Raw genomic sequence first — 19,033 nt, 5'->3', positions numbered from 1 at the left:
CCAGGCATGGTTTTGTTATTAACCAGGAATGACGTGAATCAAGAGATCCTCTTCGCTTATGATTGCCGGGAAGAAGGGTTCAAGTAGACCTTGCATTTTACAGCCAAAGTGATTGTTTTCATTAGATGACCCCAACATCTAGTCTACAGTTAACAACCATAAGCAAATTAACACCTCCAGTTATCTCAAGATATATTAAACAACCCTGTTTATCTTGGAGAGCTCTCTTGGACAGGGTTACTTGCATTAACAGAGATTCAAGTTCTGTGGATGCTTCACTGTGAGTTTTCTGAGGTTTTTATATATTAATCTGTGTACTAGAGTGGGACTCAAATTGCTTCCTGAGAAAACATTGGTCCTGAACACAGGTAACTTGGTTCTTCTCCCCGGGAACTGGGGAAGCTGTTCTTGTTGGGAGTTCCTCAATGCTCCGAGATGGCCAGTCCCAGAGTGGCTGATTTTTACAGCATGTGGGTTTCACACTATCACTAGCAAAGAGGACTAGCTACACTCCGATTCTTACACTCCAGCATCTCCTGTTTACTGTATAAACAAAGGTTCACTGAGAGAAATGAAGGTTATGGAAGGTTGCCTGAAGGATAGTCCATCAAATTCAGATAATTTTAAACTCAATACTACAGACTGCCTTTATGGATTTATGACACCACTTGTCTACACTGAAAAGGCCCATGCATCTCTTTGCCGAATTTACTATACTAGATGTTGAGATTATTGTGCCTCACATTTTATTTTAGTGCTTCATGGCTACCCAGAGGGAAAAATTACTTTCAGTCTCCATACCAGAAATGGCATGCTTTCCCTGAGCAATTTTTAAAAATTTCACAGACACTATGAATCATATAACTGTTTCCTGAATCCCACCCCCACCCCCTTAACATTAGCTGCTAGGAAGTTTAAAGTCAAATTTGTATCCCACCTCTAATAAATATACAGTACTTCATGGCAGAATATTTGACTTAAATATTCTTAATTTTTAACTTGTCCTATCATCACCACTTAGTTATTTACAATTAACTTTTATTTAATTATATTATTTTGTATATATATTTATATTTATATCAGCAATTTTTTTTCTTTATTAGAGAAGTTGTGGGTTTATAGAACAATCATGCATAAAATACAGTATTCCCATATACCACTCTATTATTAACACCTTGCATTAGTATGGAACATTTGTTATGATGTGGAATAGCACATTTTTATAATTGTACTATTAACTATAGCCAGTGGTTTAATGCAGGGTTCACTGTGTCCTCCAGTTCCATGGATTTTTTAAAAATGTCATTCTGTCATATTTTCAGTCTAACTTTTCCCCTTTTAATCACATTCAGATATATATTTCAGTGCTGCTAATTATGTTCACAATATTGTGCTATCATAACCACCATCCATCACCAGAACATTTCTATTATTCCAAATATGAACACTGTACATTTTAAACGTTAACTTCCCATTCCCTATCCCAAAACCATCCTCTGGTAACCTACCTTCTAAATTCTGACTCTATGAGTTTGCTTATTCTAATTATTTCAAATCAGTGAGATCCTACAATATTTGTCCTTTTGTGTCTGGCTTATTTCATGCAACATAATGTCTTCAAGGTTCATCCATGTTGCCGCATAGATCAGGACTTCATTCCATGTAGATCGATAGATAGATAGATAGATAGATAGATAGATAGATAGAGCAACCAACCATCCTTTCCGGAACAATGTAAGCAATACATGGATACATAAGATCAGATTTATTGCTGAGATGAGGCAATTTCTGCCTCTTTGTGAGAATCTTTAGCAACATCTGTCTCTAAATACATGCACTTAAAAATACAATATAAAAGTACAGTTTCAATTATTTTTCTTCTTATGGCATTTACTTTTTTCCAATGGCAAAACTGGGTTTTACTCTTTTTTAAAAGAAGTTTTATTGAGCTATTTTCACGTACTATACAATCCATCCAAAGTACACAATCAATGGCTTTTAGTATAATCACAGAGTTGTGCATTCACCACCACAATCAATTTCAGAACATTTTCATTACTCCAAAAAGAAAAAAAAAACCATACCCCTTAGCAGTCACCTCTCAATTCTTCTATCCTTCCCCAGCACTACATAACCACCAATCTAATTCTGTCTCTATAATATTTACATTTTATATAAATGGATTATACAATATGTAGTATTTTCTGTCTGGTTTCTTTCACTTAGCACAATGGTTTTTTTTTTTAATTATTATTTTTTATATTAGAGAATTTGTAGATTTGCCGAAAATTCATGTAAAAATGCAACATTCCCATATTCCCCCCTATTGTTGACATTTTGCATTAGCGTCATACCTTTGTAACAACTGATGAAAGGACTTAAATATAGTCCACAGTTTACACTAGGTATATTTTTTCTAATATATGATATTATTAACACACTGTAATAGTGTCATATATTTGACATAATTCATGAAAGAACATATTCTTCTATTTGTACTATTAACCACAGTCCATGGTTTTTCCCAACAGGGTTTACATGTGTATAGTTCCATGTTTTGTCTTCTAACTTTCCTTCTACTAACATACATGACCCAAAACTTCCCCTTTCAACCATATTCACAAACATAATGCAGGGCTTTTAATTAAACTCACTATAATCTGCTTCTTTCACCACTCTCCATTTCCAGACATTTACAATCAACGTAAACAGAAATTCAAATTAAGCATCAGCTTCCCGTTCTCTACTCCCATTCTATCCCCTGGTAACCTATATTCTAGATTCTAACTCTATGAGTTTGCTCATAATTAGTTTATATCACTGAGATCATAAAATATTTGTCCTATTGTTTCTAGTTTATTTCATTCAACATAATGTTCATCCATGTTGTCACATGCATCAGGACTTCATTCCTTCTTATAGCTGAATAATATTCCATCATATGTACATACCACATTTTGTTTATCCATTCATCCGTGGATGGACTCTCAAGTTGCTTCCATCTTTGGCAATTGTGAATAAAGCCGCTATGAACATTGATGTGCAAATGTTTGTTCGAGTCCCTGCTTTCAGTTCTTCTGGGTATATTCCTAGTAGTAGGATTGCCGGTTCATATGGTAATTCTATACTTAGTTTCCTGAGAGATGCCAAACTGTCTTCCACAGCAGCTGCCCCATTTTACATACTCACCAGCAGTGAACAAGTGTTCCTTTTTCTCCATATCATCTCTAACACTGCAGTTTTCTTTTTTTTTTAATAGTGGCCATTCTTGTAGGTATAAAATATCTCAGTGTGGTTTTGATTTGAATTTCCCTGATGGCTAATGATGTTGAGCATCTTTTCATGGGCTTTCTGGTAATTTGTATATCTTTTTCAGAGAGATGTCTATTCAAGTTTTTGTCTAGTTTTAACTGGGTTGTTTGCCTTTTTGTTGTTGAGTTGTAAGGTTTCTTTATATATTCTGGAAATTAAACCCTTATCAGATATGTGGTTTCCAAATTTTTTCTTCCATTTAGCAGGGTGCATTTTCACTTTCTTCACAAAGTCCTTAGAAGCGCAAAAGTTTTTAATTTTGAGGAGGTCTCATTTATCTATTTTTTATTCCATTGCTTGTTCTTTGGGTGTAAAATATGAGAAACCATTGCCTATCACAAGATCTTGAAGATGATTCTCTACATTTTCTTCTAGGAGTTTTATGGTCTGGATTGTTATATTTAGGTCTTTGATCCATTTTGAGTTAACTTTCATATAAGGTGGATGGGTCCTCCTTCTTTTGCATATGGATATCCAGTTCTCCCAGCACCAATTGTTGAAGAGACTGTTCTGTCCCAGGTTGAGTGGACTTGGCAGTCTTGTCAAATATTAATTGGCCATAGATATGAGGGTCTATTTCTGAACTCTCAATTCAATTCCATTGGTCAATATATCTGTCTTTCTCCAAGTACCACATTGTTTTAACCACTGTAGCTTTGTAATATGCTTTAAAGTCAGGAATAGTGAGTCCTCCAACTTTGTTCTATTTCAAGATTTTTTTTACTACTTGTCACCCCTTACCCTTCCAAATAAATGTGATAATTGACATTTTCATTCTGCAAAGTAGGCTGTTAGAAATGTGATTGGAATTGTGTTGAATCTGTAAATCAACTTGGGTATAATTGACATCTTAATGATATTTAGTCTTCCAGTCCATGAACATAGAATGTGGAATGTCGTTTGATTTATTTAGTACTTCTTTGATTTCTTTTAGCAATGTTTATAGTTTTCTGTGTATAACTCCTTTACATCCGTGGTTTAATTTATTCCTAGATATTTGATTCTGCTAGTTGTTATTGTAAATTGAATTTTTTCCTTGATTTCCACTTCAACTTGCTCATTACTAGTGTATAGAAACACTACTGATTTTTGCGTGTTGATCTTGTACCCTGCCACTTTGCTGAACTTGTTTATTAGCTTAGTTGTAGATTTTTCAGGTCTTCTATATATGGGGTCATGTCATCTGCAAATAGTGAAAGTATTACTTCTTCCTTTCCAATTTGGATGCCTTTTATTTCTTTTTCTTGCCTAACTGCTCTAGCTAGAGCTTCTAGCACAATGGTTTGCCAGAAAATAATTCTTGGCTGGCAGTTTTTCTCATTTAGTACTTCAAATGTTTCATACCACTGCCTTCTCACCTCCATTGTTTCTGAGGAGAAATTGGATCTTAGTCTTATTGCGGTTCCCTTGTATGTGATGAATCACTTTTCTCTTGCTACTTTCAGGATTATCTCTTTATCTTTAGTATATGACATTCTGAATAGTATGTGTCTTAGACAAGGTCTATTTGGATTTATTCTTTTTGGAGTGCACTGTGCTTCTTGGATGGAAGTTTATGACTTTCAAGAGATTTGGGAAATTTTTGGCTATATTTCCTCAAATACTGTTTCTGCTACTTCTCTCTTCTCTTCTCCTTCTGGGATACCCATTATGCATATGGTTCTACACTTCATGCTATCATTCAAATCTCTGAGGCCCTGCACAATTTTTTCCATTCTTTTCTCTATCTGTTCTTCTGTCCGTAAGATTTGACTGCCTTGTCTTCTAGTTCGCTGATTCTTTCTTCTGGCTGTTTTATGCCTCAGTATTTTTAATCTCTTCAATTTTGTTTTCATTCCCATAATTTATGTTATGTTTCTTTTTATACTGTCAATTACTTATTTATGCTCACCCAGCATCTTCTTAATGCTCTTTATCTCTTTAGAGATATTTTCCTTCACCTCCTTTAATTTAGATTTGTTTGCACATCTTTGATTAGTTGTTCCAAATTCTGTGTCTTCTCTGAAATTTTAAATTGTTTCTTTGACTGGGCCATATCTTCTTGTTTCTTAATACGGCTTGTAATTTTTTGCTGATGTCTAGGCACCTGATTTTCTTGAAGATTTACTCTTAAGTTCAGCTTCTCTTTCTTGCCTAGGGTTTTCTTGTTGATTGGCTCTGTGTTAAGGTTCTTCTTTGACACTTGATTTAACTTCTTCTAGACCTTTAGAACTTCCTGTGTTTAACTGATCAGGTATTTTCTTCAGCTATACTTCATCTGATTCTTACCCTGGATATGTGGTACAACTTTTAAGATTGCAATATTTCTGCAATTGTTTCACCCCCAGAAGAAAGCTTCCTTTCTTCTGCTCCTTCTCCAGGACATTGATCTGTTCTGTTTGTTTTTGTTTTCCCTCTATAGTTTGTTTGTTTGTTTGTTTATACTCCTTTCTTTGTCTCTAGCTGCTTTTGTCTGGAGAGCAAATTCTGGGAGAATGGTCACACCAGAGAAGACTTTCCAGTGTCAGAATATCCCAGCCAAAACAGGGCCAGGGACCCACGAAGGGGCAAAGACAATCTCCAAGACCTCTGGGGAGAGGGTTAGTAAAGATGCCAGAAGTCTTTTTGATGACACCCCAAAGCTATGCTTCCTGACCTGCCTGGCAGATGATACCTTCAGGAAACTGTTCCTTATAGCTCTAAGGATGCTTGGCATCTGTCAACTTTCAGTACCTCCACCCCTGTTGACAGTGGGTTTGAAACAATGGCCATGGCCATCCCTGTCCAGGGCGGGATGAACAGCAGTCCAGAACCAAGACCTGGTGATCCAAATTCGCTGATCACAAGCCCTGATCAGAGCTTGGCTATGCCCCTCCTTCGCCCCGTTCTTGGAGAAGAGGAATTCTACTTCCTTCTCCATCTGCAGCAGGCAGCCAGGAACCAGACCCTAAGGTGGCCCTCCTCAAGTGCAGGAGATGGGCACCAGCAGCCGCTGCAGAGCGAGCTACTCACAGTTCTTTACTGCAGTTTTTCAGCCTCTTTGTCTCACACTTCCCTGGGTGCTGTACTGTGTTTTTATGGCCTCTGGAGCCCCAGAACACTTATTTCAGACAGCTCCTGCCTGTTCACTAGCTGTTTAGGAGGAAGAGTGAATCCTGGAGCTCTCTACTCCACCATCTTCCTCAGAAGTTCCTAGCATTTACTTTTTATTCCAATAATAATATGCTTATTATCTTTATTTTCATTTGTAAAGCATTTACTAACAATTTACTTCTGTGTTTAGAAGTTAATATATTGGTGAGGAAAATGCATAATTTGAATTTTTTTCTATGAGTGGCCTTGTCATGAAATTTTATCTCTACGTATCACATATGTAGCCCTCACATTTAATATCTATGACATAGGTGAGCTATAGGAATTATGAAGCTTGTGATTCTTAACAAGAGCAACAACTCACTGGCTGAAATAAGTGTGGTTCAATTGATTTCAATAATTAGAATGTAAGATAGAGACTCTGATAGGACATAAGGAAAAACTGGTTGGGAAGCTTCCTTACTTATTTTCTCATACTTGGCACAATTCTGGAAATATACATTATGCCCAATACAAATTTAGATTTGTGACTGGAATGAAATTGGGTTATGCACATTAACCAGTTTATATCTTCTGGAAGATACATAAAGCAGATAAAAATTATAGTAGTAATTTATTAATATGGCCAATATATAGCTCTGAAGGGGTTTTTATACCTCACTAAGCAAATCTATCTTTCCTTACAGTTTTTTCTTCCTATATATTTCATTCTAAACATAATAAATTTAACATGTTCTACACAAATACATACAAATGGGACCCTACTGTATATGTCTATTTTAAGAAATTATTTCTTCACCCAATAATATTTCTTGACGATCCTTTTCACATCAATAAATACACTTGTGCTACATCATTTATGGGTCCTTTGATATGTATTGTCAAAGTGCTCTCCTGGGTACCGTCTTGATTTTTTTTATGGAAACATAGAAAGTTAGTTAACTATTTATGCAATGGAAGGAATTTTGGTACATAAAGGAAGATGATGACAAAAGAATACCATTTTAAAGAAATTCAGCTCACACTTGAGAATGAGTGAGAAAGATTGTTGAAAAGCAATTCAAAACAGCAAAGAAATCCTGTGGAGTCAGTTTAAAGGTCCTAAAATTAAAAAGGGAAAAAGAAAAAGGCAAACATTGACTGGCTGAAGAATATACCACAATTCAAAGTAAAAGCAAAGTGAAGACGTTTGATCAGATTACTCACATATAAGGATAAACTTAGGTAAATCTACTGAAAGTGCTCTGAGAAACACTGCATCAAGCATTTTAAAAAAGAAGGAAAAGAAAGACTAAGGAAAATCTAAAGATTCTCTGAAAGGAAGAAAATATTTTAAAATTTTGCACGGGGAAATTAGATAACAAATTTTGTGGAGAGGCACACTGCTGCCTTGGAACAGAGAAATAACTCTGAACCCTAATGCCCTAGTGTCTCTAATGTGATATAGTCACTAACTATGACTGGCTCCAGCAATTACCTCACCACTAACCATTGTGTTTGAGAAATCATGGAGGGCTAATAAACTAAACCATATCAAATGGAAGGTTCATCACTCAGCAATTTGTCATTTTTTTTGCCATTCTTTTGACATAGTAGAACTAGTGATCATTTTCCACAGTGTATTTTGAACTTTGCTTAAAATAATATCTTTTCAGCCCTCTTTATCAAACAACTATTTTACGTAGTGACTCCTAAAATAACCCTATTCTTACAAGAATAAAGACGAAATCATTAGCACTAAGATAACATTTAACTGATATTTTAAAAAGGAATAGATAAGCACAGATATTATGAATTAATAATTTTTGGATGCTTGTTTTATTATACATTCTTTGATTTCACTCATTTTTATGCTGCCATAAAACCATTATCATCATTTTATTTTGGAAAAGAGAGAACGCAGCTGGGGGAAAGCTACTTGAGAAACAAGAATGAGTAACGGACATTCTCACATCATTTAAAACAAATCCTGCCACCAATTGCCTATAACTCCCTTCCTGCACCATGTGTTGCTAGTTTGGGACTATAAACATGACAAGCATAAAGTGAAATGTCAGCCAAATACTACTGGTGTAGGGAAAAACCACAATTCATCATATATCAGAGATTTAAAAATTAATTTTGTGCTTTTTCAAAAGAGGGTTGAAATTTTAACGGTGGATAATTATTCTTTTCAGAGTTTAGTTAAAACTTAATACTCATTTTACAGCTAACATTACTAAAAGCTTTTGGGAATCATGTATGGAAAAGGCACTGTAAAAGGGATGGCTTAGAAGTAGCTTTAATTCTTTATTATTACATATTCTTCAAATTAAAGGTAAATAAATATGCAGCATTTTTGTTAAAAATCAATTACAACTGATGTATTATTCAAAGTTCATTCAAAAGATAACACAGGAGTAAATCAAAATATTTTAAAGCCATAGAAAATAAATTCCTCATTATTTACAATGGAGATGCTTGATTCATTTAACTACATATGAATTACACCATCCCTGTTTTCACCTGGTATGAGGAAAGTGGCAACACAGATCTTAAAGGACATTGTGGGACCTGAATAGATGACTAAAGCAGGGGCTCAGGGAATCATCCCAGAGATGCAGGCAAGAGGTCAGTTCTGAGGAAGGAGACAGAGGAGGTGACAAAAGAGGTATCTAATCTAAGAGATGTGTCAGTAGAATCGGCGGAACTCAGTAGGCAGAGCAATGGGAAAAGACTATTTCAAGAATAAAGAAGTGCTCAATAGTGACAAAAGGAGCAGAAATGCCAAGACTGAAAACTGAAAAAAAAAAAAAAAAAAAAAAAAAAATCCTATTGGGTTTGACCAGGAGGACATCAGAGATCCAAGCCCAGTTCCAATCAAGTGGCAAGTAAGTTGAGAGATTTCAAGAGGGGAAGGGTGGGTCAGTGATGAAGGCAATTCATTTGTTCCCAGTGGATATGAGGGAGTTTGGGGATTCAAAGCTCTTCATATAAGACTTCCTGGATAGCTGTGGGAGAGGGAGATGAGGTCGCAGGAGGAGGAAGGAGCACACGTTTGAATGGAGCATTGTGGTAAGGTAAAGCCTTGCTACTCAAAGTGACTGCGCATTACCTGGGAGTCTTAGAAATGCAGACTCAGGGGCCCATGTAGAGACCTAGACCTATGGAATCAGAATCTGCATTTAACAAGACTTCATACTGTAGTTTGAGGAGCACTGTTTTAAATTTACCTGAAAAGATATTCAGCAGTGCAGTAGTGTAATTTCCTTTATTTCTTCATATCTGAATGCCACCTTGTCACACAACCTCAATTTCCTTCTGGTGGGAACAAAAATAATGTTGAATTTGCCATGCCCAGGGGAGGTAGTCTCAGTTTAAAACAGTCTCGCTGAAGCAAATTTTTAATTTAGATTAATTTAGGAGATTCAACCTCAGTCAAATGGGACAGTTTATTAGGACACTTCACTGTCTCAGAGGTCTTGCATCAGTTATCCACTACTGAGTAACAAATCACCTTGACACTCAGTGACTGAAAATAACTACCTTTTTCTTTCCTTTCTTTTGATCCTCTGGGTCATCTGGGCAGTTCTTTTGGTCCAGGTCAGTCAATGGTCAAGAACGGCCTTTTTCTGGTGTCTTATGGTGACTATCCATTTAGTCAAGGGAACCTCAGCTAAGAGGGCTTGTCACTGCTCAATAAGATTCCTCATCCTCCAGGAGCCTACTTCAAATTGGCCTCAGGGTTCCACAAAGCATAGTTTTGATCTTCCACTGTGTCACATTTGCTAATTTGGTCTGGACCAGACCGTAGGCTAGTCCCCAGCAGCATTTCTGCCCTCACGGCCAAGCCCGAGGCAGTGTGTGAGGCCGTCATCGCATGAGCACAGCACACTTTCATTTCTCCTCCACTGAAGCTGCCTGGTGTTGGTATGAGGCACTTGATAAGTTTCAGGTGGGCACACATTTCTGTTGTGTTTAGGTGTTCCCTAAACATATCTGAAGTTATGACCACCTCACAGCCAGACCCAGCTGAAGCACAGGGGCTGTGATCATTTGGAGGATCTATAGCCAAGTCTCATCCATTCCAGTCTTTCTTTTTGGGTTTTCTCTCAGTACCCTCCTCTTTCTCAGCAGGAAAATGTTTCTTACGTTTTATCTGCTATTATGTTTTCTGCTCATTGGCTTAAACTGTATAGCAAGTCCTACAAGCACTGGCTCAAGATTCTGGAAGCCAAATCCTTTTAAAATTCAGAACAAAAACATTTCTCTGTCATGGGCCTAACTCTTGCAAATGAGAGTCATAATTTCAAGGCCTTACATATGCACTCAGAGTAACAAATGTTTGTTATAGGCTGGATAAATCGTTTTACTGCCCCTCACCACCATCATCTCCACAGCCAAGAGCAGCACATTCAGAAGGCTGCCTGAAGAGTGAGGAAAAGACAATTGGCGTAAGGAAGTGTGGGAGAAAAGTAACCTCTAATATTTAAGGATACCCACTACATTTGCAATTTAAGAAGTTACCTTATTTAATACTCTCTGCCTCTGACATACATGCGCGCACACACATGCACAAACACACACAAAACAAAAACACTCTGTAATATACGTATCAACCAATGAGGAAAGTGAATCTTAAATCAATTAAGTAACTTTCCACAGGCACATTATGTACATGGTGGGGCCAGAAATGGGACCGAGGTCTAGCAGCATTGTCTTAAAATGAGCACTGTTCATCATAACAAAAAACTTTGTTTATGGGTATCTTATTTTACCAGGGCTGCTAAGATGAATACCACAGGATAGACTGGCTTAAACAACAAGAATTTACTGGCTCATGGTTTTAGAGGCCAGAGTTCCAAATCAAGGTGATGGCAAGGCCATGCTTTCTCTCAGAGTTTGTAGGATCTGGTGCCGGCTTCCCACAATCCTTGGGTTCCCTTGACTTGTGTGTCTCTGTCACATGGCGATGTCTTTGGTCTCCTCCTGTGGCTTTCTCAGACCTCTGGCTTCTATGTCTTCAGCCTTTCCAGACTGCATCTGGATTTCTTCTCTTTATAAGGCCTCCAGTCATGAGACCCACCCTGATTCGATTTGGCCACACCTTAACTAACAACAACATCTCCAAAAGGTCCTATTTATAAATGGGTTCCACACCTGCAGGAACATGGATCAAGACTAAGAACACGTCTTTTTTGGGGAACACATTCAATCCCCACCAGTGGGGATCTCTTTCCACTAGGTGTACAGTAGAGCTGAGAGGTAATTCAGGAAACCACAAGAGGTACACTGTGATGTTTGTTCATAACCCAGCCTCACACATATTCAGATAGACCCTGAAGCACTGGTCTCCTTCCTGCCATTAACATATCCCTAAAGAGGCTCTGGGTTTTATGGCCCCTTTGTTTCTTTGGAGATACTGGTACTTCTTTCCTTTCTGTTTTGTAAGATTCCATGTGCCTGTAGAGGTTCTCCAAAACAAACATTCCTCTCACTTTTCCCAACCTAAAGCAGTTCTTGCTATTAAAAAGAAAAAGTAATCTTACCACAGTTGAAAAGGAGAGTTGCTAAATTTAGATGTGAGTTTTGGAGTCATCTCTCCCACCAGCATTCTGGCAAAATTAAAATTTCCAAACAATTCAGAATTAGAAAATTACATGTGGTAAGACTGTGATATGTGGCAGGGTGCTTGCTTGGTAATATGAGCATCACTGCCTTTTACAACAGGAAGATGTGTTCTTCACAAGCTTCTTAAAAACAGAAGGTGTGTCTGAATTTAAGCTACTCTCTTATATTTGCCAACCAAGAAAACCCATACATGATCATGGAAAGTTTGTTAGTTTTAAAAGCCAGTAATTTTCTAAACACTTTGCAAGGAAGAACAAACTACCTGTCACTTGTCAAAATTCTTTAGCAGCAGGCAGAGAATCTACTCAATCACCGCATGAACCACCCCTGTACACCAGCAGTCACTGGAAAAGCAGAAGTGCTCAGGAAGGAGGAGCCAAGAGGAAGTACAGAAAAAATATTTCATTGAGCTGTCTAGAAATTGTATTTGACAGGCTATGGAAGGGAAAAAGGAAACATCTAAAACCACTACATGTTAAATGAAAGGTGCAAACACTGATATTTTTTTCTTTCATCCTTTGGCTGTTTTTAAAATGAAACTTACTGGTTATGGTGAAATACTCGTATCAGGAGACTGTTGACAGTCAAAGTCCAATTCTCCTTCCCCTGCTCCAAATAAGCTCTCAGCAATATGCAGTTTTAAAAATGGGCTTAGATTTCTTTCCATTCTTCTTTACAGAGCCATTTACATCATGGCTCATGATCAGGTACACATGCCAGACTTCTGCACACATTTCATGAAAGGAAACTTCTCATTGTCTGTGAAGGAGAAGATGGATCTTTCATCTCCAGCTAAAGCCTTGTACCCTCTCCTCACAACATTACAATGCGGTGATTACACCACACTGCGAGGCAGCCAGTGATGGGAGGAGTCAGAGTGTCAGGATTCAAATTTGGCCCTACTCTAAAACAGGCATGTCCTAGGGCAAGAACCTTAACTTCCCCAAGCCTCAGCTGCATAATTTACAAAACGGGACTGTTAACATCTGCCTCAAGGAGTTGTTCAAAAACCTAAAGACAAAATATCCAAACAGTACCTGAACAAAGCAGGCACTCAATAAATGGTAATTATTAATATTATTAATATACCTTTAAAAACTACATTCAAAGAGCTATTACTTTTTTTACAGCAGAATAAATAAATAAATCTTTAAACTTGAGGGAAAGGATGAATGGAATCCATTTATTAGTAGTTTAGACTACTTCTCTATCCTTTTCATGTATTAAAACTACTGACCTGAAGAAGGTCTTAAGTATCTTGGGTCAACAGGTGACCTGAACAAGTCCTAAAAGGAGTTTTAACACTTTCCATCATTTGAGTCAAACACGAACATTTTCATTTCACCAAAATTATTTCCACCCATTCCTGCGCATTCTGCTTGCAAGATATTTCAGCCAGGAGAGCAAAGCAGTAAAGGAGAAAACAAAATACTCAAATGTGCTAGCACACCCTGTGGGACAAAGGAGATTAATATGCAGGAGCTACATGCTACCTGCACAGGTTTTCCATCAAGTCCAGTCAGTGCATCTATCGCTGTTTCAGAATAAAGGGTCCTTCTTGGTGGAAATGACCAGCTCCTCCCACTCCATTTTGCAACAACTTATGCCGTATTTATTTATGCCATGTATTCATCTGAAGGCACTGTAATGAGGGAGGGAAACAGATTGAATAGAAAAGGAGGAGAATTCAGTCTTAATGGGAAAAACATGAGAATTTCTTTTCATAAAATGAAGCGCTAATATATAAAATGTAAACTCGCCAGATTGACCAAGTCATTTGAAAGTTAATTCATGAAAATGTGCACTTTCTTTCTTCCCCAAGTTTTTCATTAAACTGCTCTTTGCCTCATGTGCAAGCAGCGAAATTCTACATCCATCCTTTTCCCAGAAGAGTAAAAATCAACAAGTAAAAAATTATTTATAACTTAAAAATAACTATTAGGGTTAATTCGTGGGGGAAGGGGGGAAATGTAAGACCCAAATTGACTTTTATGGGATCCATTTAAAATATACATATTACTTAATTTTCTCTTTCCCTTCTTCCCTTAACATTTTTAATTTCTACCTTTATCTCATATCTTCTACTCATTTTGTTTCTCCATTTATCATAGACCATCTTTCTGCTTTATAAATTGCTTATTCATTCTAAAACTTCCCTTTTCTCGTTTAGCTCATCTCTTATAATTTTCTGTCTTTTTTAATCCTTCTCTCCCATATTCTTTCTAAATTCCTTATGCCAGGAAATTCAAGTAAAAAGGAAAGTTAAGGGAATGAGTAAGTGGATGTTACAGAAATAGTGAGAAATCTTAAAACCGATAAAACGGATGAAGAAATAAGAGCATTGATGGGAAAGGAGACAGCAAGGATAAAGAAGGAAGGAGAAAAATGAGAAAGTAGGAAAATTGTCAACATTACTCATTTTAACAGTCCCTCAGTACTCCCCAAACTCAGCTATCCCATTCAGTATGTACTTTATTCTAGTATGCCCATGGAATGGGAAAACAGGAAAGGGCTTTAATGAAAGCACTTAATCCCCAATGGGAAGATGGATTCAAGGAAATGGCCTGAGAACGCAAAAAAAATGGGAAACACTGCTCATTTCTTAATTTCCTCTTTCACATTTATACCTCCTTCTGGAAATTGTGCTTTTTCTTTTTTTGTTCCATGGCATAGTTTTGTCTTTTCTTGCCTTCATTCCATATTTTTATTTTCTATTTTCCTATTTTCTCATCTATTATAAAATCATTTCCCCCTTTTCCCTCTTTCTGGACTTTCAAAGCAGCCTGGAGATCCTTCAGCAGCCCCCCTCAGCTGCTTCTCCCATGCCATACATGGCTGCCCTGGTACTTCAACGCATCCCTGCCAAGCCCCCTTACCTCTGTGACCACCCTCCTTACTCTCAGAAGATGCTCTGCCAACCCCCTCACAGAAAAACATTAGAGGCATTTGGGCAGGAGCTTCAAGTTCCTTCCTCTCTCATTAGAATCTGCTGCCAGGCTTACTTCTTGCTTCTCCCTGGTCTCAGACTATCAAGTATCCTGCAGCCCAACATTAATTCCTTCATCTGGACCCTCACTCCTGTCCCTTCCAGAGGTCCTGCTCCATCAGGTCTCTCTACCCTGCCCCTGACTTAATCCCATTAATCTTTATGACAGAATCAAGTTTATTGGATGCTTTTTCTGTTTTGAGGTGCTTCTTTTAATGTGACACAAAACAAGAAGTCAATTCTTTGCATGAGATGTGGCTTTAAGAAAGTAATGCTTATATCGATCTCTCCTATATTTAAAATAGAAATAAAACAAAACCAGCAAAATAAAGTAATCCCACATCACCCTCCAGCTATATTGCCAACATTATTGAAAGATGTCTTTATTCATGGTCTTGATGAGTTCACTCTCATTACACTTTAAAATAGTTCAAAATAGCTACCATTTATTGAGTGTTTACTATGTGTCAGACACCCTAGCTACACATACATTATTTCCTTCACTCCTCAAATAGCAATCCCTATATTTTCATTTGATGGAAGACTCATTTCTTAGGCCAAAGGCAGAACTAAAAGCAGACCTCTTCTCCTTTAAATTAGTGGCCCTTCCACTGATACTGCAGCTCCACCAGCCATGAGGGAACAAAAGCCATCTTTACTGCCTCCTCCCACCATCGTTTTATCCAGAAGAGAAAGAAAGGGAGGACGGAGTCCTGCTCTCGCCACTCAGGGGCTCAGTACAGGCTGGGTGCTAAGAGGGTGGCAGTGAACCCCCAGCAGCCCCCAGGGTGCTGAGGATCATGGCGCCCACCCCATCTCATGACTGCAGGAAAGGAATTCAGGGTCAAGGTGTCTATGAACGCCAGGCCTTTCAAAATACATTTGTACAAACCAATCACTCACAATTCATAGTGCTCACAGTTAAATTCAAATTCCTGCCTGCTGCATTCAAATTGAAACTTCAGTGTACATATTATACATAATGAATGGAAAACAATACATTTTTCAAAATCACTCCTTAATGAAACAGAGATCTCTAAATCTGAGATAATTCCACTGTCAGAAAATATTTATTGAGACAACATCTAATATTTATTGAGTGCCTATTCTGGCCAGGCTTTATTCTATACACTTGACATGTATTAACTCGTTCAGTCCTTTATTCCTGTTACAATTAGTATCCCAATTTTATGGATTAGGAAACCTTGGAGAAGTTAAATGACTTGATCAAGCTTACACAGCTAATATATGACATAAGAGTTTTTTGAGCCCAGATAGTTCAATTTCAGGGCTCATGATCTTAATCACTGTCCCATACTTTTTGGTCTATAGCCGTAATTTGGGTTTTATAAAATAGAAGAGACATCTACCAGGCTCCATATTTGTGGGAATTAGGGGGACTTATTTTCACAAATTGATGGCTGTTCTTTTATTAAAATGGAATTTCTATGATAATGTTTGATAAGTAATGATAAAATAAAAATATAAATAAAATTATGTATTTTATTTAAAAATTATTTGTATGCATACTTGAGATAGCACATAGAAGCACAGCCCACCAAAGAGCAAGGTCTTACTGATTCTGTAAAACAAACATCAGCATGAGACTCTCACTTCCATCACATCCATAGCTGTTCATAATTCTTCTTTTTCTAACTTCTGCAATCTCTCTCTCAAATTGGCCCTCTTCACCCAATTTCTTCATCTACTACTTTTGGGCTCTATGTTCACCCACCTCCAAATATACACATATGGTGCCAGTAATTTTCTTACAGTTCTTGACACTTTCTTTCAATCATGTCTTATAGATTATTTGTGTACATACCCTTATCTTTATTATTGGAATATCATATCCTTAATAAATACTTTGAATCACTGAACTCATAAGCTCTAAGGTTTATAAGGAATTTCTTAAAATTCTTTTTATGATCATTTTACTTTGGGAAATGAGGAAAGAACAAAGATTATGCATCATTCACTGCATAGGAAGTTTGTACAGAATATTATTCCTGGAGAAGAAGTAAGAGTCATACTAAATATGTTATGTAGTTAGTACATTTTGTTTGATAATGTGTAATGAATTAGAGGTAAACTTGTACTTGGCAGCACAAAGCAGTCATAAAAATGATATAATTCTAAGGAGTTCCACATTTATCTCCCTGTGCAAGGAAAAGCAATCAAACCAATAGTACTTAGCTCACCTTCAATCAGTTAATGTTAGGAGGAAATAACCCAATAAGGAGTAAGAATTGCTTCTTTCTTTTAACATAATAGCCTGGGAGAAATGAACCAGTGAAGAGCTAGATCTATTCTAACAGAAAAGTGTGGGAAGGGTGAAGGAGGGAGAGCACCACAAGAAGGTTCAGTTCTCGTCAAGAGGTGAGTGGGCTGTGGTTGGCATGTTTTCCTGGTCCAGATGCTGTCTCTTTTACTGTCCTTGGACAGGAACATTGAAGGGGTATCCAGAGTATTCATATCATAGTCCCCAAGGACTTCTTAATGTGGTCATTGTCAGTTCCATTCATACAAGGAGCATAATCCCCAAGACAGGTAAATACTCAGCCCTGGGATAAGGTACAGGAAAACGGGGAGGGGGAGTGTACAGGTGGTTGGTACCATGTTCTTTTTTGACTCTAATGCATCTAATGAATAGGCAGGCCTATTTTCTTTTAAATACTATTGGATCATACAGATATGCAAGGCTGAATATAAGTCCACTCATTTGTAAACTAGAATTGCTTTGAGGAGAAAATGTGTTATGTGTGTGTTACGGGAACGATGGATTTTGTTTTGTTTCATTTTAATATCCACCAATTTATGGTACCTTATCTTCCAGAACTATGTCTTTCCTTATGGCTCCAGGGAAGGGACTATGGTAAATGCTATCTCAAAAAATAGGAAGCATTAACAAAAGGCAGTGGTTCTAAACTTTGGCTGCATATTAGATTCCCCTGAGGAGCTTTCAAAATTCCTGATGCCCAGGCCACACGCAAGTCCAATTAAATTGGAATTTCTTTGAGTGAGGTTGGTCATTGGGTGATTTTTAAAATTCCCCATGCTATTCCAAGTTTTAACCAATGAGAACCTCTAACAATGAAATGTTCCAGTTGGAGGAGAAGGAACTAGAAAGTTCCAGAATGAAGTGGAAAGCACCCCAAATGGTCAAATTAGCCAAAGGGAAAATTAGCCAAGGGCCTAATCTATAATAACTGCTCAACATATATGGGTTGCTATCATCCTTTTCAGGTCCAGACTCTATGGGGAGCTGGGACAGCAGCATGGGATGCAAATAGTGAAGTATATATGTCATGACCATACCACCCCCTACCACCCTAGTACCCTGGTGAAAATCCTAGAGGGAGAACGTTATGAGCTGAGGGAAAAGCCATAGTAGAGGGGGTTTGCCCTGTTTGTAATTTGGGTCTATAGATGGAGACTGCCTCATAATGTGTGCCCTGTAATAGCCTGGGGTACTAGAATCAGAATAAAATCCTTAGAGTGATATTGGTTATACTGCTGGAATTGGGCGAGGTGCTGAGCTTAGACCTCTGGCTTTCCCTTGATTCCAGAAGATCCCCTGTTGTCAGCAGCAAGGTGGATAACAGAAAACACCAATATCACAGAGGACAGGGAAAGGAGGATGAGAATCAGCTTGCAGATTGCTGACCCCTCTGCTGACCACCCAAAGGCAGAGCTAAACCACCCTGCAATCAGATGGCATCTTGGAGAGAAAATGGGAAGAGAAGATCTTCAAGGACTGTTGTAAACTACAAGGGGATGAATGAAATATTATATGACAAGTGTAAATTCCCCATTATCCATCCAGCAGAGTGGGGGAGCTTATAATCAGATTCAATCCATTTTATGAAATGACACAGCTACATTTTTGCATGTTTGTATTAGGTTAAATTCCAGATCCCACAGAAAAATGGAAAGCTCTTCAGCCAATGCTTAGCCGAAAATAAATTCTCAATAAATGTCAGCTGGAACCATTAATTCAGAAGACATTCTGTGTCACAAGGATTAATGATTAAAACTTTTAGGACTAAGAGC

At 37.6% G+C, this 19,033-nt stretch overlaps 1 long non-coding RNA gene across 1 annotated transcript in view; it reads left to right on the top strand.

The window, feature by feature from the left end:
• LOC119505786 overlaps nt 1-18,679 on the top strand; it is a 47,714-nt gene extending 29,035 nt beyond the window's left edge. The window contains exon 3 of the long non-coding RNA XR_005210826.1: nt 18,550-18,679. This is a non-coding gene — a long non-coding RNA (uncharacterized LOC119505786). The remainder of the gene's footprint in view (nt 1-18,549) is intronic.
• The last annotated feature ends 354 nt before the right edge of the window (nt 18,680-19,033 follow it).

Source organism: Choloepus didactylus, chromosome 10 (genome assembly GCF_015220235.1).
Source record: "Choloepus didactylus isolate mChoDid1 chromosome 10, mChoDid1.pri, whole genome shotgun sequence".
Lineage (NCBI taxonomy): Eukaryota > Metazoa > Chordata > Mammalia > Pilosa > Megalonychidae > Choloepus > Choloepus didactylus.
The sequence above is the reverse complement of the archived record's forward strand: the minus strand, read 5'-3'. Positions and strand labels throughout refer to the sequence as shown.